Genomic DNA, 26,221 nt, shown 5'->3' with positions numbered 1-26,221 from the left:
GGTATGGTGCTCCAGAAATGTTGGAAGCCTCCCTCAGGAGTAAACTTGACAAATTCCCGACCTTGACGAATAAGGACAACGCACGTCTCTATGAACTGTCTGACATTCTATCAGAAATAGAATACCACAAGGAAAATCCCAAGCTGGGATGTCTGCTAGCTTATTTTGATTCACCGACCAGAATAAACCCTGTCATTGAAAAACTACCATATGGACTTCAGGAAAAGTGGATTACAAGGGCGCCTAGATACAAATCTAACCACGGCGTTGCCTTTCCTCCCTTTACAGAGTTATCTGCATTCATCAGTGAAATAAGTAGAATTAAAAACGATCCTGGATTAATCTTTGGGTCAAAAGTCACACCAAATACAAAAGGTGCTGCGCCAAGGTTCACGTCTTACCCCAAGACTAAAGTTGGTATTCATAAAACAGCGGTTGAGCAGCAATCCGGAGACGCCAGCAAACAAGGTCTTTGTATTCTGCACAATACAAAGCATTCCTTAAATGAATGTCGAGCGTTCCGAGCCAAATCAATAGAGGAACGCAAAGGTCTTTTGAAAGAAAACAATGCCTGTTACAAGTGTTGTGATTCTACCAAACACAGAAGCCGGGAATGCAATGCACGCATAAGTTGTAAAGAATGTGGAAGTAAACAACACACTACCGCACTTCACATCACTAGACCACAGCAACCTGCAAGTTCTCAGTCTAGCTCGCCTAAGCAAGCCTACGGCGGGGAGCCTATAGAATCGGCTGAAACTAAGGCAACCTCAGTTAACTCTACCTGTACTGAGATCTGCAAAGAAACATATAGCGGGAAATCTTGTGCTAAAATACTTCCTGTGAATGTTTATCACAAAGATAACCAGGACAAAGTTATTCGCATGTACGCCATCATTGATGACCAAAGCAACCGGTCACTAGCATCGCCCGAATTCTTTAATCTTTTCGACGTCAAAGATAAACCGGAGAACTATACTTTATCAACATGCTCCGGCAAAGTAGTCACTTCCGGGAAAAGAGGAAGAGGTTTCATCATGGAATCAATTAATGGTAATAACAGATTTGACCAGCCGGTCCTGATAGAATGTGATCATATTCCCAATAATAGGGACGAAATTCCTACTCCGGAAGTCACAATGCATCACCCTCATCTAAAAGAACTCAGAGGAAGCATTTCACCATTAGACGAAAATTGCCAAATTCTTCTCCTAATTGGCAGAGACCTTATAGAGGCACACCACGTCCTTGACCAGCGCATAGGACCACCCAGAACTCCATATGCACAACAATTGAAACTTGGTTGGGTAGTGATAGGAGAAACCTGCATTAACAAGCAGCACGTACCTTTTGAATTAAACGTCAAAATAACCAACATTCTACCTACTGGACAACCGTCAACCTTTCAACCATGCACAAGCAAGTTTGACATCCGGGAAAATTACACAGACCCTGTAACGAAAGATTTACAATCGCCACTCTTTGAAAAAACAAAGAACGATGATAAGCCTGGACAGTCATATGAGGACAAAATGTTCATGAAGCAGATGGACAACGAATTTGTGAGAGACTTGGAAGGAAGTTGGGTCGCACCGTTGCCGTTCCGAGTGCCAAGACAGCCATTGCCAAGCAACAGACAACAAGCTCTTCATCGTGCTAATATGTTAGACACCAGTCTGAATAGAAACCCAGTTAAGCGGGAACACTTTCTTACATTTATGAGTAAGATCCTAGACAATAACCATGCAGAGCTTGCTCCACCATTGGACGAACATGAGGAGTGCTGGTATTTGCCATTGTTTGGTGTTTATCATCCGAAGAAACTCGATCAGATAAGAGGTGTGTTTGATTCTTCCGCCAAATGTAACGGAGTTTCACTTAACAGCGTCCTGCTTACAGGTCCAACCTTGACCAATGATCTCTTGGGAGTACTGCTGCGTTTCAGGAAAGAAATGATCGCAGTAACTGCAGACGTTCAACATATGTTTCACTGCTTTGTTGTCAGAAAAGACCACCGAAATTACCTGAGATTTTTATGACATAAAAACAATGACCTACAGGAGAACCTTGTCGAATACCGCATGAGGGTTCATGTTTTCGGAAATAGTCCATCACCTGCCGTTGCTACGCTTGGACTCAGAAAAGCAGCTCAAGCATCAGAACAAGAGTTTGGCAGTCACGTGACTAGCTTTGTTACAAGAGACTTCTATGTCGACGACGGTCTAACGTCATGTCCTACTAAAGAGGAAGCTGTAAAGCTCATGAAGGACACACAGCAAGCATTATCAAAATATGGAAACTTACGCCTTCACAAGTTTGCCTCTAATTGTGAGGAAGTTATGATTTGGCTTCAAATCTTAAAGATCTAGACTTAGAATGCGACAGCAAACCCCTACAACGTAGTCTTGGTCTCAGCTGGGACGTAAACACGGATAACTTCTTATTTCAATTATCATCAGAAAACAAACCGATCACTCGGAGAGGAATTTTATCTACGATAAACAGTCTCTACGATCCTCTTGGATTTGTGGCTCCAGTGATTATTCAAGGGAAACTCCTATTAAGGAAAATAGTATCAGAAACCGTCGATTTGGACCAACCTCTCTCTGATGAAACAGCAGCGGAGTGGAAATCTTGGAGAGATACTCTAATTGCTATCGAAACATTACGCATTCCACGTACCTACGTACCGTATCTCAGCAAAACAGCCACAAAGGAGTTGCACGTCTTCTCTGATGCATCAGAAAAAGCCATAGCAGCTGTTGCATATCTACGCACGACCGACAGTAGAGGTGAACCTAACATAGGGTTCATTCTTGGGAAAGCTAAAGTTGCACCAACGAGTGGTCACACTATTCCACGACTTGAATTATCTGCTGCTGTATTAGCAGTTGAGATTACACAACCCATTGTGGATAATTTAGATTTACATATAGACACCGTGAAATTCTACACAGACAGTAAAGTTGTCTAAGGTTACATCAGTAATGAGACAAGAAGGTTCTTTATCTATGTCGCCAATAGAGTAGAGAAAATAAGGAAATTTAGCTCTCCAAGTCAATGGAATTACGTACCAACTAACCTTAATCCCGCAGATTCGGGAACAAGGTCCGTACCAGCCCACGAAATTCATAGCAGTGAATGGTTATTGGGACCAAGACAACTTCTTTCCTCAGAACAGAAGAATTCTGAGGACATATATCAGCTAATAGATCCAGAGGAAGATGGAGAAATTCGTGCAACTGTTAATGTTGCAAAAACATTTGCCACACTTGAACATAAAGGTATCGGAACTGAAAGATTCAACAGATTCTCAAACTGGACATCACTTGTGCGAACGATAGCCTTTTTAGAACGTTTCTCCCGTTTACACGGGTCTAAACAAGCAGCACCAGTGAATTCTCTGGAAGGATTTTCGAATGCCGAAAATTTCATCTTAATATCTGCTCAATTTGAAGTTTACGGAGAAGAAATAGATTGCATTAAACGTCGGGAACAAATTCATAAGCGGAGCCAAACTCCGGACAGTGATCGTTTCCGTTCCGGAACTGTTTTCCCTTACTCCATCAATCACTGCCACCGGCTTTCGAAATTCGTTCCAAATTTTGGAACGATTATCTACGCAATAAATTTCCCCAGAACCATTAGTTACCGGCTTGAAAAACTTCAATTTGATAATTTCTTCCCAAAATTTAAACAACTTTTCCTAGATTTAAAAAATGAGTATTAAATTTACGTCCCACACAGGACCTTTATTATGTGTGCATTCTTATCTAAGTTATCTCCCCGAACCCTTTGGAAAGTAAACATGGAGGGAAACGTGAATCAGATATATAATTGAAATGTATGTTAGGCGCATAGTCCCTCCTAAGTCCAAAGGGAAAACAAGCCCAAATGCTGCAACATAAACTTGGACAGGTACAAATGATGATTTGAATGAATATGCGGTTGTCAACGGAGGAAGTTTGGTCTACCAAATTATGCAAGCCTTTCCATGTTTCCTTTTCTCATTATCATGATTATGAACATAAAGGGGCATCTTTTATCCATTTATAGTCAGATCCAGGGTGGCCCAGCTCCCCCTTTTTTCCCTAGAAAATGTTGGTTTATTATATAGGGAATCACTGAAGCATGACTAGAAACACCCCCCCCCCTTTTTTTTAGGTCAGTCAGTGCCCCTTCCCATGTAATATCAGACTGTAGGTTCATATCATTTCTGTTCAAGGTTTAACATTGTTAGTAAAAAATACCAGATAGAAGTAAGGTTCTCTGGGAAAAGTGTTTGCAAATAACATAAACATAAAAATGTGCCATTTTCATTCTTTTCACTTTTGTACTTTCACTATGACAAGACATTCTCAGTATGAAGTAAAGAGGTTGTCAGTTAGACTACAACCCTACATATATAAACTTTAAAGTTTGCATCATTGACATATAGTGAACACATTTGTGACTAATTAACAAATGACCATGTTAACTTGCCCTTCAATATGTTCACTAACTTGAGTAGCACATAATATATTGGCCATTTGATATTTATACAATGATTGGAACAGAAACTCTTAACACATTATGTGCTGTAATATACATGATGATTAAAATATGGAGTTCAGGTATGATTGCTAATGTGACTATCCACCAAAGTTCAAATGATATTGATTTAAGCAACTATAGGTCATAAGGTATAACCTGCATGTGCCACAGTCTGCAATGACTAAAACTTATTTAGTAATCTCAGTCATTTTGTCATGTCAAACCTTACAAAATGTGACATATTTTAACATGTGTTCCAGATTTTCTTACCTACAATAGCAATTATAATGTTTATTCAGTTTTATTTTATTTATGAACAACCACACATCCACCGCTTGAACTTTTTTATGACATCATCAACTCAAGTATGAATATGGTCAGTCTTTCTTTTCATCAATCATGACAGAGGTGTAATGAAACAAGAAAATTCATGAAATCAGCATTTATGTACGTTGTATCTATAACAATTGTTTTCAAAAGTGAATTGTTAAAATAAGTTTGTTCCTTCCAAAATATAATGCTCTGTTGGCATGGTTGGGTGCCGCTAGATACTACCCAGAGGTGGAACCCTGAACAATATTGGACACAACATTCAAGCTTGATACAGCTCTCAATTTAGATTGTGATTATATATATATTTGACATAGCTTGATTTCTGTCACAGATTGAATGTGGACTAAGAACTTTAAATTTTAAAACTGGATATTTCCCTTATAATATGTACATGTAATATGGTATAATATTCAAAATATAAATACATGTTGAGATTCAGCAAAGAATCAGAAGAATTGAACTTTTAATGAAAACTAATTAAGTTTAGTTTTGGACCCTTAGGACTTCAATGTGGACTAATTTAATAATGGGGCTCAAAATCTAAATTCATGGTTAGATTCAGCATAACAAAAAAACCTTAATATTTATTTTTTTTAAAAATCAAACAAAAACTTTAATTTTGGACCGGTTGGACCATCTTGTACAGATCCCTTCTCTTATACTTTAGTTATTGTCTAAAAACTAAATGTCTCCCAATGATGACATCACCATACCATTACACAGCCACAAATTTCTAGCAGTTGTATAAAACAAATTGATCAATGCAGTTTAAATTTATGTTACTTCAGAGAGAGAAAACAAACCTGCCCCCCCTTTTAATAGATGAATGGTATATGTAGGTGTAATGGTCCTTATAATTATGAATCCTATTCTTGTTCAAACATTTTACCTAGACACCTATGAAATAATTCTTTGAAATACTGAACCTTGCTGCATTAATTTTTATTGTATTTTTATTACTGCTCATCAAAACATTATCTTGACCCCTTCTCTCTTACATTATTGTACATATACTCTTTACTCTTACTGCACATTAACCAATTTCAATTATTTAATATACATGATTGGGGACTGGGTTTTAAGCTAACAGATACCTTGGTAGCTATTACACCCAAATTATGTCCTGATACTCTTGGCATTAACAATAATTGTTATTGTAGTTGTGTGCATTAAACCAGTGATGAATATATGTACTGTAAATCAATTGCTTATATTTCAAAAACTGTTTGTCACTGCTAAATTATTGTCTCACTAGCAATTGAAATCTCATAATTTTTATTCAGTAAGGAAACACAAGAGTGCACACGCTGAAATGTCTCGCCTTCTTTACTAATCATTGATATTATGTTGATAGTCCTAGATATAAAGCTTTATTTCAACTGTCACATAAACTTAACATTAACCACGAAAACTTAACATTAACCAAGAAAACTTAACATTGACCAATGAACCATGAAAATGAGGTCAAGGTCAGATGAACCATGCCAGGCAGACATGTACAGCTAACAATTCTTCCAATCAACAAATATAATTGACCTATAGATTATAGTTTAAAAAAACCCAGACCAAAACACAAAACTTTAACACTGAGCAATGAACTGTGAAAATGAGGTCAAGGTCAAATAAAACCTGCGCAACTGATATATAGATCATAAAATATTTCCATACACCAAATATAGTTGACATATTGCATAGAGTATTAGAAAAAAAAGACCAAAACTCAAAAACTTAACTTTGACCAATGAACCATGAAAATGAGGTCAAGGTCAGATGACACCTGCCAGTTGGACATGTACACCTTACAGTGCTTCCATACACCGAATATACTAGACCTATTGCTTATAGTATCTGAGATGTGGACTTGACCACCAAAACTTAACCTTGTTCACTGATCCATGAAATGAGGTCAAGTGAAAACTGCCTGACGGGCATGAGGACCTTGCAAGCTACGCACATACCAAATATAGTTATCCTTTTACTTATGATAGAGAGAATTTCACATCACAAAAAATATTAACTTTTTTCAAGTAGTCACTGAACCATGAAAATGAGGTCAAGGACATTGGACATGTGACTGATGGAAACTTTGTAACATGAAGCATTTATATACAAAGTATGAAGCATCCAGGTCTTCCACCTTCTAAAATATAAAGCTTTTAAGAAGTTAGCATACACAGCCGCCGCCAGATCACTATCCCTATGTCAAGCTTTCTGCGACAAAAGTCGCACGCTTGACAAAAACCTGGAAGCTACATGGAGCTTGAATATCTCATATGGTAATATATGCCATAATTATTTTAACATCAAATTCATGACAAAAATGAATGTCATTGTAGTAAAAGCAGTTGTAATACTGCATTTTTTTATGCATAAAATCTACTATTTAATCAAAAGTGTTTATAATGTATCCATTTTGAGATCGGGTTAACAATGTTTACACAATAATAATTCATTTGCGAGATAATTTTATTACTGTTTTCTTTTTGTTGATAGTAGATCTTTATTTGTTGGGCTATAAATATATTCACACTTTTTGATGAATGGCCAATTGAAACTATTCTGTTTTGGAAAATTGTAATCAACTTTAGTCTTGTGGTTTTTTGTTGTTGTTGGGATGCTGTCCAATGAACCTATACCCCAAATCTCCTTGTATTCATATGTTTATATATTTGGAAAGAAGTTAAATCAGATTTAACTGTATCATTTGGCTAAAACTGAGATAAAAATATTCTTTATATCTATTTTAATTATTAACAACAATACATGTATGTTCATGATTAATTTATGAAGACATACAAATTTTTGAAAACAACAATCAATAAAACGAAAATAAATATTTAAAAAATGCACACAAATTTTCATGAGCTGCTAGTATGCACTTCAATTCACTCATTGAAACATGAATAATCCTTGTTTGAGAGTGCATTAGTCTTGTGTAAAAGTTATTTTTAAGTGTGAGTCTATTCCATTTATTTATACATGTAGAATCTCTGCAGGCTTTCAATGCTTCTCATGTAACTTGATAAACTTCCAATGATTAGGTTGACATAATTGTGATCTGAAAATATATAAACATTTTTTTTTATAACTTTGTAACTTCTGGTAGGTAAGGGATGTATATGGTATGCCATTGTTTGTCCATCCATTATTTAAAATCATTATGGCAACACTTTGTTCAATATCTCAAAGTAGTAGGGGCTAACTAAAAAAGGTTTTTATTTGGCCCAGATATTACTGCTAATTTAACAGTTATCCTAAATATTTCAAAATTTGTCCAAACTAGACTAAGGTACACCATATTCAGAAAATAATGGGTTTTTTTTTACAACTAATCAGTTACCATGGCAATAAACTTAGACCAAATTTGTAAAATTTCTTAATTTTCTTTGTTTTTTGTCAAATAAAATTATATTTTAGACTAATGTGCCCATCCAAGAAAAAAATTATATTTAGTGAGATTATGTCAATAGTTATAATAAAGGTTTTCTTAAATTATTTTGTTGTTTTGGAAACTGCATAATTTCTATATTTGTCCTCGTCTTCATGATGTAATTGTGACCTTATCAGACAACCAGATGTTCTGCAGGGCGCAGCTTTATACGACCGCAGAGGTTGAACCCTGAACGGTTGGGGCAAGTATGGACACAACATTCAAGCTGGATTCAGCTCTAAATTTGGATTGTGATTAGATAGTTGACACAGCATAGGTTTCTGACACAGAATGAATGTGGTCTAATGAACTTAAAATATTTTTTTTGCCTTTGAGCAATTCACTATGCTGTTGAATATTAATCCTCTCAAAAAAATGTTTGAAGAAATTTTCTTTTTATTTATGAAATCTGAAATGAGAAAAATTTAACCCCCCCTCCATTTTTTTTTCACATCCCCCTTTCCCTTTTTCCAAAACTGATCTCAATTCAAATTTCTAATAATGGAGTTTGCAACAATAACTACTCATTTAAATACATCATAAAATATTAAAATGTAAAATAAAGTGCTTGTTATCACTGAATGGTAAAGATTGTTTTAATTTATCAGTTGGTAGTAAAAGTGAATATACATTGTATATTGTATAAAACAATGATTTAAGTTGATTCAACTACTATTCTGGACAAAGAAAGATAACTCCAATTGAAATATCAATTATATATATTGTATAAAACAATGATTTAAGTTGATTCAACTACTATTCTGGACAAAGAAAGATAACTCCAATTGAAATTGCAATTAGATATTTCTTGCTATTGCGAATACTGTGCAATTGAAAATATTTGCTATTGCACAATACTGTGCAATTGAAGATTTCTTGCTATTGCGCAATACTGTGCAATTGAAAATTTCTTGCTATTGCACAATACTGTGCAATTGAAGATTTCTTGCTAATGCTGAATACTGTACATTTTTAGATTCAGCATATCAAAGAACCCCAAGGATTCAATTTTTGTTAAATCAAACTAAGTTTAATTTTGGACCCTTTGGACCTTAATGTAGACCAATTTGAAAACGGGACCAAAAATTAAGAATCTACATACACAGTTAGATTCAGCATATCAAAGAACCCCAATTATTCAATTTTTGATGAAATCAAACAAAGTTTAATTTTGAACCCTTTGGGCCCCTTATTCCTAAAATGTTGGGACCAAAACTCCCAAAATCAATCCCAACCTTCCTTTTGTGATCATAAACCTTGTGTTAAAATTTCATAGATTTCTATTCACTTTTACTAAAGTTAGGAGTGCGAAAACTAAAAGTATTCGGACGACCATGCAGACGACGACGACGACGCCAACGTGATACCAATATACGACCAAAAATTTTTTAATTTTTGCGGTCGTATAAAAAATGTTATGTTTTTAATTCATGTTTCTTAAATTTATGCAATTCCAAACATCATGGGGCTTTTTGGAATAGTTTATATTCTTGGACAAAAAATAGTCCTTTAATGCCCTTCTCCTTTGCTTTGAACAATTTCTCATGAAATTTTAACACAAAATTTAGATTGAGTTCCCTTTATAAGTAATTTTTTGGAGTCTCTTTCAAAAGTTGCAGGACCTATCAGATTTAGGGTATTTTTCACATCTATTAAGCTTGAGTGTGCTTAGAGTAAATAATCTAGATCTATACTAAGTGTCTTTCAGTTGTTTGTATGTAATAGTACCTGACCATGCCCCCTTTTTCTTGGTTTTATTTATTTCTACTTGTATCCATCTCATGATGAGTTAAGATTTAAGTCTTTTTCAACTGAATTTTATAGTTTGTTTTTATTTTGTACTCTTACACCACTGTCCCAGGTAAGGGGAGGGTTGGGTCCCAGCGAACATGTTTAACCCGATACATTATGTATGTCTGTGTCTGTCCCAAATCAGGAGCCTTTAATTCAGTGGTTGTTGTTTGATGTGTCACATATTCGTTTTTCGTTCATTATTTTGTACATACATGTATGATAAATTAGGCCAAATTTCTAGTTTTAATTGTTTCACATTTGTCATTTCAGTGTATTTTATAGCTCTCTGAGTGGTATGGGCTTTACTCATTGTTTAAGACTGTACTATGACCTACTATAGGCTACAGTTGTTAACTTCTGTCATTTGGTCTCTTGTTGGAAGAGTTTTCTCATTGGCAATCATACAACATACTCTTTTTTTATATTCACAGTTTATAGCATAAACCATGTAGTTGTATCCACAATTTGATCATATAATTTATATCACCATATAGGAAATATTAGTAATTTAAAAAAAAAAAAAAACGTTTGTGAGTATTTGCTTTAATATATAATTTGGTCCGGTATTTACTCAAATATATCTAGTAAAAAATAAATTTTGTAAACAAACCAATTTATAACTTTCATATATAGAAGACATACTTACGGTGTATCAGTTGATTTATATTGAAGCTACATGTATATGTACACTGTATATGTAAATTTTCTCAAATTTTCATTCTGTTAGATTTCAAGTTTTAACAATAACTGTTAAAATCTCCAAGGAAACATAGAAATCAATAACTGTGTTCATAGTTCTTCTGGTTGAGGGAGCTGAAAGTAATAATGAAATAATAAAATGAGTATAACTAAAAATAAATTGTTGAAATGCAAGGACCTGCATTATTTAACATATAAAAAGTTTGAAAAATAGGGGGAGAGAAGTATTATTGACAATAAAAAACTGAATGCAACCTTTTTTATAATTCTTTCACAGGCATCAATCTGTATCATCCTACTATACTAATTAAAGAAAGATATTGAGTGTTTAAGTGTCACCTACATTTGTAACTATAAAAAAGATTTGTCTACATTAATCAATTTCATAAAATATGGCTTCAAATCAAAATCAGTTTTCATGTTAACATTTTAAACATTGTTATTGAGCATTAATTTTACTCATTATTTACAAACATTTTTTTTTAGAACAATGTAAGTTGTCATTTTATTCCATGCAAGGCAGGATAATTAAATAGTATTTTTTTTTATAAATTGATAAAGTAATTAATCCATGCAAATAAAAATATTTAAAAAAAAACCAATACCTATTATAATCTTTTTGTTTTATTCATTCTGATTCAATCTTAACACTGTGTTGGTATCTTTTTTGTCACCATCTGTAAGATAAAAATAAAAACATTAGAATTGATTACTGGCGTCTTAGAATTATAGTCAAAAGTGTTTTTTATTGCAGGAATAAAAGGTTTATTAAGAGTACATGTACATTGTATATATAAGGGCTAAGGCCAAATAAAATACTGTGTGTGTTTCCTATTACATCTTTGAAAATAAATGGTACGTAGGTAGGGAATTTATGTAATTCAACATTTTTTTTTACATTGAGTCTAAGGGAGAGATATTCTGACTTAAACAGTGCTTATTGAAAAATTACAAAAAAAACTTTAAGGTAGGCAGCTATTTCCAAGCTTAAAACATATAGGGTTTAGTACAGAGGGAAATAGGAAACACACATATTTATTTATTTGGCCTAAATGTGGTTCTTAAAGGGTAAATAGAATACAGAATAATTGGACCAAAATTATAAAGATTTTACTTTTTTTTTTGGGGGGGGGGGGGGGGGGTAATTATTATTATATTGTATAGACTATAAATTGACTGGATAATAATTCAATAAAATATAGTAATATCGAAATGGAAATGCTCCCATCCAGAATATTGTAAATTAATACATACATGACCATGGCGACATATATATAATAAAAGCAAATTGCATAACAAATTTAGTAATGTGTGTGTTACCCTATATTATTTTTCAATTATAATAATTTATGATTGTTTTATTTTTTTTATCCATGAAATCTAAATTGAGTTTTGAGAAATTCGGAGATTGGTGAGTAAACAGAGTCTTAATATAATATACATGTAAGTCATGTAATACAGCCCTTACTGAAGTTCGTTTAAATAATGTATTTGAAGCCATGTGTCAATTTGGCATTATTTGCACCCCTTTCCCAGGAAATCCTAAATTTATCCCTATAGAGTCCAAATTTGTCTTTTGTAAAATATCTTTAATTCCACATGGAGCAGCTTCTCGGGTAAAATTTAGCCACTCTCCCAGCATTGTATTCTGTTCTTCAAACGAGTTTATTAGCTGATGATTGGGTGCCAGTTTATTAAAAGTATGTCCAATTTAATATCAAAAGCTATAGCGTTAAGTGTTCTTTCAACTTCACAGACGAGAAGATCATATTTTATGTTTCTTCATTGACGAAGATTTTTTTTGCATAATGCAACAAAGTCGATCGAGTTTTCATGCCAGAATTGAATTCATCACCTAACGATACAGAAATTTGCAAATTTTTATTTTGTAAAATTATTTGGATTGAGTGCATTTTACTTACGGTTAGTGTTTTTATTCATATATACTGGTAAAGTTAATAACAATTATCCTCATTCATCAATGTTCAGCCATATTTGCTTCAGTAGCAACAAAAGGACAATCCGGGTCAAACCGCTTGAAGAGCGCGTAACGAAAAAAGCCGAAGGCAGTGATTAGTGTAGAGTAGTATTCGGGCCCGTATGCGGATCGGAACTGGAACTGCCGGGGAGTTAGAAGCGGAGCCCGATAGCTAACTTAAATCCGTTTTTGGACGAACGAGGACTATTACGAGTAGGAGGTCGTATTGCTAAATCTGACTTAAACCTCCGTGAAAAGAAACCATTGATCGTCCCTGGACGCCATCATATAGCGACATTATTAGTCCGACACTACCATGACAAGATAAAACATCAAGGTCGCCACTTCACAGATGGAGCGATTCGATCCGCAGGATTCTGGATCTTCGGAGCAAAGCGCTTGATCTCTTCTCTCATTCACAAATGTGTGACATTCCGCCATGTCTGATTTGCCAGAGGACCGTCTTGAACCGTCACCTCCATTTACCAACGTTGGAATAGACACATTTGGACCCTGGACAATTGTTTCACGTAAAACACGTGGTGGATACGCAAACTCAAAACGTTGGGCAATTCTTTTCACATGCTTAGTGACTAGAGCTGTTCACATCGAACTAATCGAGGAAATGAGCTCTTCAGCCTTCATAAACGCCGTCAGAAGATTCGCCGCTATAAGAGGTCAAGTTAAAATTTTCCGATCCGACCGTGGAACAAACTTTATTGGCGCAATCGACGATTTAAAGATTGACTCAATCAACGTTGAAGATGGACCCTTCAAGAACTTTCTGTACAATTCTGGTACAACTTGGATCTTCAATCCGCCGCATTCGTCCCACATGGGTGGAGCCTGGGAGAGAATGATTGGTATCACCAGGAGAATTCTTGATTCTATGCTTCTAAATGCAGCCGGAAGAAGCCTCACGCATGACGTGCTCAACACACTAATGGCAGAAGTTTCAGCAATAGTGAACTCTAGACCTCTGGTACCGGTATCAACAGATCCAGAGAATCCGTTAATATTAACTCCGGCTATGTTATTGACACAGAAAACCGACTACATATTCACCTCAGATCATCTTGGAGAATTCGATAAACGAGATCTATGTCTTGCCGAATGGAGACGAGTACAGGCTCTTGCCAGTGTTTTCTGGTCCCGTTGGAGGAAAGAGTACCTGCCGTTACTACAACAACGACGAAAATGGACCGAAGATCGCCGTGATCTCATCGAAGGAGACGTCATTCTTCTAAAGGACAAAAACCTTTGCCGTACCCAATGGCCCGTTGGAATTATAGTGAACTCATTTAAAAGTTTAGACGAACATGTCCGAAAAGCAGAAGTGCGAATAATCGTTAACGGAAAAGCCACAACCTACACATGCCCTATCGTGGACATAATTCTTCTCGTAGAGAACAACCCTGTGTAATTATGTGTGTATATATATATATATATATATATATATATTGGATTTAGATAGGACATTCACATGTGTTATATTTTATGGAATAGTGATATCAGATAGATTTCAGACGGGGAGTATTCTGTTTCACATTCAATGTTTATTACATGTTTTCATATTTATCCGGAACAAATTGAACTGGACCGATTTCTCAAATCACCGTATTATCGACTACCTTTAATTTCTGTGACACCGTCCGCTTCAATATTTCAACACATGGAAAATGGACGACATTTGAACTTCCTACGGAAATCGAGACATACCACTGTCAAGTACGTTTGATTCAATCATAAACTGTGATAAATTAATCTGTTTTAACTCCGTTATTTTTGGATAAGTGGTTTATAAATACATACGAACTGTAAGTTATTTATTTCCGAGAAATGAACTGTAAATTCTACTTTCGTTTTTGACTCGATTAATAATCTTGTATTTAACATTCATATTTAATTCGTACACATTGTAAAATATTGTACTTTTATTTCTTTCAGTTTACCAATCTACTGACTACTTGTAAACCTTTCTGGTGGAATATATTAATTACAATTTTCAAAACAAGTTGTGTTCGTTATATATTCATCGAGATTGCGATTGCAGTCACCTGGTTAAACTAGTTGAGTCCGGCTCAGCATATTGAGCGATATTTACGAATGATGTCATTGTGAAATACATTTCTGCACTAAACTAAATAAAACACTATTTTGCTCATCTGAGAGTATCGCCCGCGTTGATCCAAAAATTGAAATGTATTGTGTCAACTTGGACAGGAAGAACTGAAACATAATCTCATAGTTTGTCTTAAATCAGTGTATATGGGACAAGATAACAGGAAGTGATAATTTATTTCTACATCACTACAATGACAATTCAAGCATGAAGAATTTAACAATAACAATATCGTACATAATAATACGTTGGAACCTTATTATTCTGCAGTTCAACATGTGGCACCCCTTCTGTTACATAAATCGGTGATCAATAGGGAAACCTCTGTCGAGGAAAATACAACGGGATTATAGCAAACAGTCGTCATAGGGAACGTTTACCTCATCGCCCGAGTCCCTTCGATTTGATAGCTTCCTTGTAAGCAACAAATATTTATCAAAGAAATACTATTAGAAAATGCAAGCTCTGGTATATCGTACACACTGGGAAATATATACTCCACATGCATTCAGGTCTGTCAAACCAATCCAGTAGTGATAGCCTATGAGGAAACAAGAGCATGTCCATATACAAAATATCAATTAACATAATTAATGAAAACTAGGTTCATGGTGAACTAATACTGTGTCAATCCTTTATGATATTATATTTTGATCATTTTAAACAAATATATCGATTACATGTAAATTGTACAATTGGAAAAGACAATAACAATATCGTACATAATAATACGTTGGAACCTTATTATTCTGCAGTTCAACATGTGGCACCCCTTCTGTTACATAAATCGGTGATCAATAGGGAAACCTCTGTCGAGGAAAATACAACGGGATTATAGCAAACAGTCGTCATAGGGAACGTTTACCTCATCGCCCGAGTCCCTTCGATTTGATAGCTTCCTTGTAAGCAACAAATATTTATCAAAGAAATACTATTAGAAAATGCAAGCTCTGGTATATCGTACACACTGGGAAATATATACTCCACATGCATGCACTGCTTAAATGAAGGTACATAGAAATATTATGTTCAACATTGTACTAAACTGGATATCATTGTCAATTTCTCAATATATGAAGCAGGATTAACTAACTTTTGTATCTTTATATTTCAATATCGATTGGATAGATTTTTAAAACGTGGTCATCAAACTTGGAAATAAATTTCATGATTATGGTTCCTTATTGGATTAAATACATCGAATGTAAATCAAAATGCTTTCATGTGTGTGCATCGAAAAACCTGAAAATTGTTTCTAATGTAAAAATACATGTACATAACACGTTTCATTGTTCATACCTCACACATTATTATAAAAATCGGGCTCCTGAAAGTATATAAAATAACGTAGAGTGACAATTTATTAAAGAAAAGGGATCTTTACTTTTTCAGTATCATCAAGCTGCTGATAACAAACGTCTTTTTGCCTTTCTTAGAAACCTGAAACAAACAAAAAATGAATCAGTATAAAAAATGAAATACTAAGCTATTGATATGTTTAATATACAAATAAGAAGATGTGGTATGATTACTGATGAGACAACTATCCACTACTGTTCAAATAGGGTCGATGTAAGCAATAATACGAAGTCCTATAACCCTTCAACAATTATAATAACCCAAACCGTAAAGTAAGCTATCAAACACCCTAACATAAATAATGTGAAGCAAATTATACGACAAAATTAACGGCCTATTTCATAACCAAATAATGTACGAAAATCAAATATAGCAGACATGAACCAAATGGAATTACTGATCAACAGGTTCAAGACTTAGGACAAGCACATACATAATGTTACACGGTTGAATATATTTGTTAACGCTGAACAACCCCTAATCCTTAACAGTACCAATCTAATTAAAATTAAATCATTCACTCGCTCATTTTTTAATGCTTGGTCGCTGCAGTGAGAGATTTAATTTTAATTAGATTGTAACAGTACAACACAAGAACAAACTATTACCCAATGTCAAGTTTATCCCGGACTGTTTATGACGTCTTTACGCTAAATCCATTGGATGTTGGATGTGTCCTGATTGATAATTAATTCATAGATGCATGATTTTTGCATTCCTTGTTATTGGCTTTGAACTAACTGTCAGTTACTCTCATATCAGTAATTAGTGTCGTTATGTTGTTGGGATATATAAGTATCAGGTCACGTCCACTCTATGTTTTTGTTAGATATTTTTTTCTTTTTGTATCCATCTGATGAGTGAAGCCTTTTTTAACTGATTTGTATAGTTCGTTCTTATGTTGTTATGTTACACAACTGTCCAGGTTAGGGGACGGTTAGGACCCCGCTAACATATTTAACTCCGCCACATTCTGTATGTATGTGCCTGTCCCAAGTCAGGAGCCTGTAATTCTGTTTTTACTCTTTTTTGATGTGTTACATATTTGTTTTTTAATTATTTTTTGTTCATAAATTAGGCCATAAGTTTTCTCGTTTGAACTTTTTTTACATTAAAAATTTCGGGGCCTCTTATAGCTGACTACATTTGTAGGTACGGAATGGGCTTTGTTTACAAAATTTAGAATTTTTGAAATACTATGGCAAAACTTTTAGGATTTTTTGGTCCTCGATGCTCTTCAACTTCGTTCTTTATTTGGCCTTTTTAACTTTTTTGGAATTGAGCGTCATTGATGGGTCTTTTGTAGACGAAACGTGCGTCTGGCGTATATACAAAATGTAGTCCTGGTATCTAGGATGAGTTTATTTGCTCATTGTTGAAAGTGGTACGGTGACCTATAGTTGTTTTTGGTAATTTCTGTGTAATTTCGTGACTTTTGAAGAGTTGCCTCATTGGCAATCATACCACATCTTCTTTATACAAACAATTAGTGGTAATTGGCATAACTCTCAAACGATGCAGTAACAAAATAGGTTTTTAATACACACACACATACACATTTTTTTTAATTTAAAATTTTTCATTATTTTTATTATTAATACATTTTAACATATTATAAATCACACTAAGGCACAACGTTTATACGGAGGAAGGCAATAAGAAAACTACACGTTAGTTTTATTGTTTTAGTATCTCCCCCTCCCCGTGCATTAATGATGAACAGACATTTTGTCAAGGGTATAAAATCTAAAAGCAAAATTATCTTTCATGATACTTTGTGTCTATTTTCGTGTAAAGGCTTTTTTAATTACTACCAACCCTTCCTTCCCTTTTCCATTCAGTCTATCTCAGTTTTTAGAAAGTTATACGAGTCCTTTGTCAGATTTATAGATTGATTTTTAATCACAAATTGAAACAAATGATCATTTGCAGGTTAAAAAAATCACAAATTGAAACAAATGATCATTTGCAGGTTAAAAAACAATATACATTTGAGTACTGAATTTCTATGTCGTGTACATTAACTCATATATATCAAGATTTAATAAAAACAAATATCAAAGTTTCAATGACTAGTAAATGTATACCTGGAAATAGTTTACTTACAGAAATCTCAGCTTTACTTTGGTCATATGTCCAACGAAAATCTCCTTCATTCAGGTCTGTCAAACCAATCCAGTAGTGATAGCCTATGAGGAAACAAGAGCATGTCCATATACAAAATATCAATTAACATAATTAATGAAAACTAGGTTCATGGTGAACTAATACTGTGTCAATCCTTTATGATATTATATTTTGATCATTTTAAACAAATATATCGATTACATGTAAATTGTACAATTGGAAAAGCAGGTTTAAAAAAGATACCATTCTATAAACAGTAAAGATTGTGTAAATACTGAATCAATACTCACTTTTGAAATTTGCATTTGAATACATGTTGTTCTTTTCTTCATCGTTGTCGATTTTGGCAAGGTATCCTCCAATGTCTCTACATTTTCTCTACATATTACGAAAAAAAAAATTATTTAGGAAATGATATGGAATTTAGAAGTGCCAAATTGAATTAAAACAATTTTAGAAACAGATGGTCAACAATATCACACAATTCATGTGATATATTATTAACCTGTTCGACGTCAACACTGATGCCGATACAAAATTGGAAATCTTTAAAGTTAAATACAGCTAGCGCAAATATGTACATGTAGTATAATAAAAGGGCATTGTAAGATGTAAAAGACAAAAATATGATTCTGTTGTTAATGATGTTTTACAGAAATTTAAGGGATGCAAGTGAACTAATTTACAAACGTATTTCAGTTGACCTTTATATTAATTGTTACTTGTAATGAGAATTTTGAACGTTATAATGTTGAGCTCTGAAATATAAAAAAAAAGATGTGCATGTGGTATTATGTTTCTGTTTATAAATTCGTTACAGTCAAAAAGCGTTCAGAAATTTTACAACTTCATGTTTTACAATTAAATTGTTAATTTAATTTTCTTTGGGAAACGTTTTGTCATGCTAAATCTTTTAATATCTTTTAATTATATGTCTGCTGCATATATTTTTTCGACAAACTTGTATCACCGTTCTAAGTTTTAATGTTTTTAAGCAAGACATCCGTTAGGCCACACCAATTTGATTAATAGTTCTTCGGACAAAAGCTCCAAAAAATATGGGGCGAGCGAGCGAATTTTTTTTAATTAAAAAAAATCTTGAAAATGAGTTTTGTTGAGGCGGGTGCTCTACAAGTGGAGCGAGCGGTATAATTTTTTTTAAATTGTGCAATTTAGAAATTTGTGTACATGTTAAAACTGGGCAACTCCAAAGAAAAAGGAGGAGAAACATGCTCTTATGCATATAATTTGATGTATTTGTGCCTGTAGTACAGTCTTTACCATACCAAACTTTTTGGTTCGCTTTAGTTTAGTATAATTTTGATTTTTTCGTCAAATAAACTTTAACTGTGAATTTTTATATAAACTCACACATGTGTGTATAATAAGGAAGCAAAGCGGATAAAGTTTAACAAGAGGAATTATGTAAGTTTATAGGTAAATATATTGTATGAAATACAATTAAAATATGTGCATATATTCCGAGAAATGCTCTAGAAAGATATTAAATATCTTTGATACAGTTGTTTTCATATATAGAAGTGATTGTTTATTGGCTGCTTGGCATCTAGTTGGAACTATTTATCCTTAAAAGGATCAACATGAAGAGTGAGGTGAATATTTCAACAGCATCTTGAGTAAAATAGTTATATTGCTATACATGTAGATCTTAGTGTAATGAAACATTCCCTTCGAATATATTATGTCCTTATTAGGCTTTAACCACATCCACATGCATTATTCTGATTTGGCAAAATACATTTTCCATTTGCCCCTGAAACCTTAATTATCTCAAACTGGAAGTGATTGCACCAATAATACACGCGCTATTATTATTTGCAGGCCACCATAACTTTGGTCTCTAATATTGAAACTCTTAAATTGTCCATTACAAGAGAGTTCTGAGTGCATTTCAATAGGCTAACAAGAAGATATGGGTTTTCATCAATTTGAAAATAAGCTTAGATTAATATGTAATTTTGTTTTAAATCATGTGAATTCAATATCAATTTCATCCAAGACAGATAGCTCTGTCTATGTCTATTGTAGTCCGAGATTACTCTGACGTCCAACTGCTGTTTTGCCTGACAAGCGCTGGGGCCGTTGGACAACACCATATCTTGTCTGTTGTACGTCAGATTAATCTCGGACTATGTCTGTTGAAACAATGATCGGGAATGACAAAGGTTCTAACGAGTACTGTTTTGATCGTGGTGGTCTAACAAAAGATTTTTTATTTTGTCTTCTAGAACAAGTCTTCATAGGTAAAACGAAATCCATTTCAAATAACTGTGGGTTTAATAACTACTTGTCCTATGCAATGATCTGACACAATTTCATGTTGGCATCCCGATTTTTTACTTTTTATTAACAAATCGACTTATCACATGTGCGTTTGAATTGATCTTAGCAATATATGCACAAGAAAAAACGTGTAAGAGAAAAGAAAATGTCAAGGATAAACTAATTTTGGAGCGGCATGCGGGCCAAAAAATTGGGGAAGCGGTAATGATTTTTTTTTATTGAAAAGTCAATTTCTCAAAAACAGGGGCGGGGAAATCCAAAGAACTATTAATCAAATTGGTGTGGCCTTATAATTGTACAGGTTTGCAAAGACATTTTTTTCTTTTCAATTATCAGCTCTTTCTTAAATATTATTTTTACTTCATATCACTAAAACAAAATGCTGATTGGTCTACAGAGCAAATTGTAAAAGGTTCAAGAAAACACTAAACCATTCTATAAACATATTTTGTGAAAGAGCAGACTATTTATTTTAAAAGTTGAAGACTTGTAACCTCATATAAATAAAAAAAACCTTTATGGTCAAGGAAGTTTGACAGACCTAAGTACTTGGTTCTTTTAGTAGTCTGAATTTTGAATGTTGCTTTTGGTTTTAAAATACAAAAAAAGTAATGGAATATAAATCATAATGATATATAATAACTGTTTTTGTTCAATACATTGGTATGCCAATTAAGGTTGCTTTTTTCGCTAAGATTTAAGTAGAAAAACTTTTGCCGGGTCAAATATGTGAACAAATTAAAAGCCCCCTATCAACAATATATATATTGTTTATATACTATTTGCCTTTAGTTGAAAATATGCCTGATATCGGTTAGCTCCATACTACAGTGTGCGTAAGATAATTGTACATTATATAAAAATATCTTTTTTAAGTCGTTCACTTTCTTAAATGAAATGTATCTTTTCTGTTTAGTTTTAACTAGATAATTGCCTGGTTTGATCTTGGAGTGTTCAAAGCAAATGACATTAATTTACTGTTTTTGTAATAAAAGGTTTTTTAATAAATAATTATTAGTTTGCAATTAATAAGTAAAAGAACCAAAAAAAAAAAAACAACTCCAACGCAAAGGAAATTCAATATGGAAAGTCCTTAACAAAATGGCAATATTTGAAGCTAAAACATATCTAACGAATAAAAAAACAGCTGTCATTTTCGACACTTGGTACATGCATTTTCTTTATGAAGATAAATGTTGATTAAACCTGTGCGTATTACACTTTAAATGTTGATTTGTTGTTTCTTCCAAATGAATTTTCAAAAATTTGTATAAAAAAAATTATACAAATACAAAAAGTATCCATCCTTTCAAAGAATTCACTCTGTAATTAATTGGTTGGGAAATGATGCCAACAACGAAAATGAACACTTACTTCCGCTGTAAACCAGTCAGCAGTGTCCGGACTATATTAGTAACAATGTCCGTCATATTTGATCCACTTTGTCTCTGTAATGATAAAGATATATTTATCAGCAACAACCAAAAAAAAAAAAAAAAAACTAATACAACAAAATATAAGACAAGCACCAAATGATGACGATGATGGTGATGTATAAAATAGTCAAGTCGTTTTAATATCTGCAATTAAATAAGAAAAGCAGAACTAAAATCCGCAGAATAATATCCCTCGCGTGCATTAAAATTATCAATCAATTATAAATAATCCTTAAACACAAAACATTAAGTTTAAATTAATAGCAACCATTGATCAGGTTCGTGAATTTGGAGAGACACATGCAGTAGTGTATGTATTACCACAACCCTTCATATTTCGATCAGGTAATAAGCAAACAATACAGTACAAATCCTTTTTCGAAAAAATTTTATAAATATTTTTACTACAGTAAATTCACTTTAACAAGCGAACTAAGAGAAACAAGCACAAGTTTCATGAAAGCCACAAAAAAATCATCTAAAACACTCCATAAAAAGGTACCAACTGTATATCATCATATAGAAAAAAACAAGCAAGAAAAATAAAAGAATGAAAAAAAAAATGGAAAAAATGAAATAGTAATGTCTTTGTGATTGTCGTAGTTGAAAGAAAATTGCTAAATAGAAAAAAAATATTTTATGAAATATATCTAAACTTACTTCGAAAATCTTTTCCCAATACTATGAAATCTTTATCTAGTTTCTTAATCTTCTGACCCATGCTGTTCAGTGTAGTTTTAAATGTCCCGAGATTGTTCTTTAGAACATCAGTTGTTTTTTTTACACTGTTTTCCATAACCGATACAGTTGTTTTGAGTGCTGTCTCTAACCGGGTTATGGTCTGTTGATGGTTACTCTCCAGTTTACTGACAACTTTTCCGATATCGCTTTGTACCAGTGTTAGGTCTTTTTCTGGATTTATCGAAATCCTCCTTTGCCTCATTGGTTAAACACGGAAGACATATTACGTTCTCAAAGAGGAACAGAAGCAAAATGATATTTAGTATCATCATCATCGTTTTCTTTTTAAACTATAAGAACTGTAATAACAATGTACAAACAATGTGATTCGAACATCAAGATTTTTCTTTCATTTTCAGTTAATAAGTGATATAAAATAAAAACACATTTGCAAGTACAATTGTATATTAAACCACTGACCTTTGAACAAACTCGTTATTCTAAGAAATCTCAAGATTTTTAAATATAATCGAAGAAACACTGATTAAAAAAAAAATGAAATAATTATCAGTATTGTCCCGCGTGTATATTACGGAATGAAAACAAACTTAATTTGTTCTATATTTTTTAAAGGAAATTAATTTCTAGTAGTTTCAGATAAGGAACAGTTGATTTATGTAACATGAGGTACATCTTTGCTAGAATTACTGCAGTTTTAAAACTTAAGATGACACATTATGCCACATTCTGAGTTATTCGAAATATATATAATAAAGTTTAAATATCCTAATGTGTTATCTCGCTTACCCCGTCTTTTCTGTAACGTAAACTATTACTTCTTGGAGTTTACCTAATGTCACTGACGTTTCTGATGTTTCAAAAAGATTTTTAATATAGTTAGGGACAACCGAATTATTAAGTTATTGTAAATATTCACTATAAATAACATACTTAAAGAGCAATCGATCCAATGTCTCATATAATAGAACTAGACTACTTGTTTACTCATTGGCATTTCGATTCACATATTAAGTCATTTCTAATAGACCTTTCGCAAATTTAGTCCATTTTAGAGTTGTATTTTTTATTTACTAAGCCCAAAAGACAAAATTCATTTTCGAAATTAGATGACCAGAATAAAGATAACTATACTCTAGCTGCAATTTCCCCGTGTTGGTCCAGGTAAAACGGGACAACTTGGGTTGGGTAATTTGTAAACATCAATGATACAAAGTAAGAAAACCATCTAGTTTCAGGAAAGATGAACATGTAATTGGTATAAGGACGTCGGTCGATGAAGACGAAACACGCATAATGCCTACGTTAGTCCACATGCCATTTCAGGCATGCTAACCTCAAACATTATCAAATACAATCTTTCGTTTAAGGAAATGTTGTAAATTTTCAAAACAAAATTAATGACAAAATGATGAAATGAACAAAGACTATTAAAAATATAAAAAAGCTGTACTTGCCAGTTGTCAGATGACCACCGAATTGACAGATATTCTAGAGCGTGATTTGGAATATGTATATAAAACAAAATACTGTTCTTATTTTATGAATCAAATTTCATTTATTTGTCACGCAATGTTATGATTAACCTTTAGAAAAAAGGGAAATAAATTCCTAGAACGCATTGTGAATAAATTCGGTGAAAAACAACAAATCTATGTAAACATTATATAAAAAGAAGATCTGGTATTATTGGCAATAAGAATTTTTCCACTAGAGCCTAAATGACACAGAAATTAACAACTATAGGCCTTCAACAATAAGCAATGCATGTGCCGCATAGTCAGCTCTAAAAGTCCCTGAAATTACAAAATGTAAAACAATTTAAACGAGAAACTAACGGCCTAATTAATGAACAAAAATGAGTGAAAAACAAATATGTTACACATCAACAAACGACAACCCCTGAATTACAGGCTCCTGACTTGGGACAGGCTAATACATACAGAATGTCAGGGGCGTAGCTACCCGGAGGCACGACAGCACGTGCATGCACGTCATTTTCACAAAAAAAAAAGCAGAAGAGAGAGAGATTAGTTGGTCAATCGGAATCAGAGACTGTTGGTGTCTTTTCCGTCTATCCCGGATACTAGTTTGACAACCTAGTTACAAGTGTTGATGAAGCTGTTCATTCAGAAAAAGATCGTAGCTCCGAAGTTGCGTGCACATTGATTCGGCATGCAAAAAAATAAATGGCAAAATAAAAATTTATAAATTGAATGTTAAAGGAAACACCTATGTTGTCACTTTTTTTAATTGATGAAATATCATTAAATAACGACATTTGGTTTCAAAATATTTTTTTTTTTGGAGATTATGACAAAATCGGAAGGTTAGTTGTATCTTTTACAAGATTTTTACTTTTGAATTTGTAATACTCAGTCTTAGATATGTAGTTTTGGAGCACATTTTACAGTGTACAGTTAATCAGTTTGGAATGAGATGTACCAATCGGCATTAGAATTATCAGATCCCTTCGATATCGTTGAAAATATGCCGAGGCGATGTGGTTGACAGACTACCGGAGCCAATCACCCTGCAACCACGCCAAAACAGTATTGGAAAGTCTCATTATTTTTTGCGTTCATAGACCCTATGATAAGGCAACTGGAGAGTGGAGTCGCGTCAAGTTATCAGAAAATCGCTTCTTTGTGCTGTATCTGCTTCATCGTGTTGTAGGAAATATCACAAACGAACAAATCTCAATATTGTCTGAAACATACGAAACTGACCTAGCATGTAATTTTGACGAATTCAATTGGGAGGTCGCTCGATGCCGAACACGTACGCTGGTTTATAACATCTCGCGAGTGCTACCATGCCATGATGGCCCTGAGAACTATCAGTCACGGTAAGTAGTACTACGTATGTAATTGAAAACAAATGTACGATCAACAATGAACAACGAAAGTTACATAGCATTACTGCATATTCATCGGGATTTCAGTGTGAATGTTGACAAAGTAATAGAGAAGTTTGTTTCTGCCCAGACCCGAAGAGCAGATTTTGGACAATTTTGAGTAAATTCTGTATCACAAATATGTGTTGTTAATGTATTACTATATTCAGAAGATTTATTAATAGTTTTACATTCATTAATTTTTATCTACATATAGCTCCTCTTTTAACCGTCTTATGACCGAAAACCGAAAAAAAAAAAATAATTTCTGCATAGGGTCCCAAAATGTTTTCTTGGTAGTTGCTTCCACATCGTTTCTTTCTAGCTACGCCCCTGAATGTGGTGCGGTCAAACATGTTAGCGGAATCAAAACCCTCCCTATAACCTGGGACAGTGGTATAACAGTACAATATATGAACAAACTAAATTACATATAATACGTATAATACTATAATATACAAATTTCATACACAGTTTGTGTCTAGAAGTAGGTTGAAGTATTGAATAGTAC

The 26,221-nt window shown here is 33.5% G+C and overlaps 2 long non-coding RNA genes across 2 annotated transcripts; both read right to left on the bottom strand.

Moving 5' to 3' along the window:
• Positions 1–7,632: 7,632 nt before the first annotated feature.
• Positions 7,633–11,466, bottom strand: LOC143047711 (uncharacterized). The gene is made up of 3 exons (XR_012969641.1): positions 11,395–11,466; positions 10,737–10,903; positions 7,633–7,924 (listed from the first exon to the last, which is right to left on the bottom strand). It is a non-coding gene; the product is annotated as an uncharacterized LOC143047711 (long non-coding RNA).
• A 6,891-nt stretch (positions 11,467–18,357) lies between these two features.
• LOC143047713 (uncharacterized) lies at positions 18,358–23,150 on the bottom strand. Its single transcript, XR_012969644.1, has 4 exons — positions 22,776–23,150; positions 22,054–22,127; positions 18,666–18,753; positions 18,358–18,437 (listed from the first exon to the last, which is right to left on the bottom strand). It is a non-coding gene; the product is annotated as an uncharacterized LOC143047713 (long non-coding RNA).
• Positions 23,151–26,221: the final 3,071 nt, after the last annotated feature.

Source organism: Mytilus galloprovincialis, chromosome 10, assembly GCF_965363235.1.
Source record: "Mytilus galloprovincialis chromosome 10, xbMytGall1.hap1.1, whole genome shotgun sequence".
NCBI lineage: Eukaryota > Metazoa > Mollusca > Bivalvia > Mytilida > Mytilidae > Mytilus > Mytilus galloprovincialis.
Note: the sequence above shows the minus strand (reverse complement) of the source record. Positions and strands in the feature narration are given on the sequence as shown.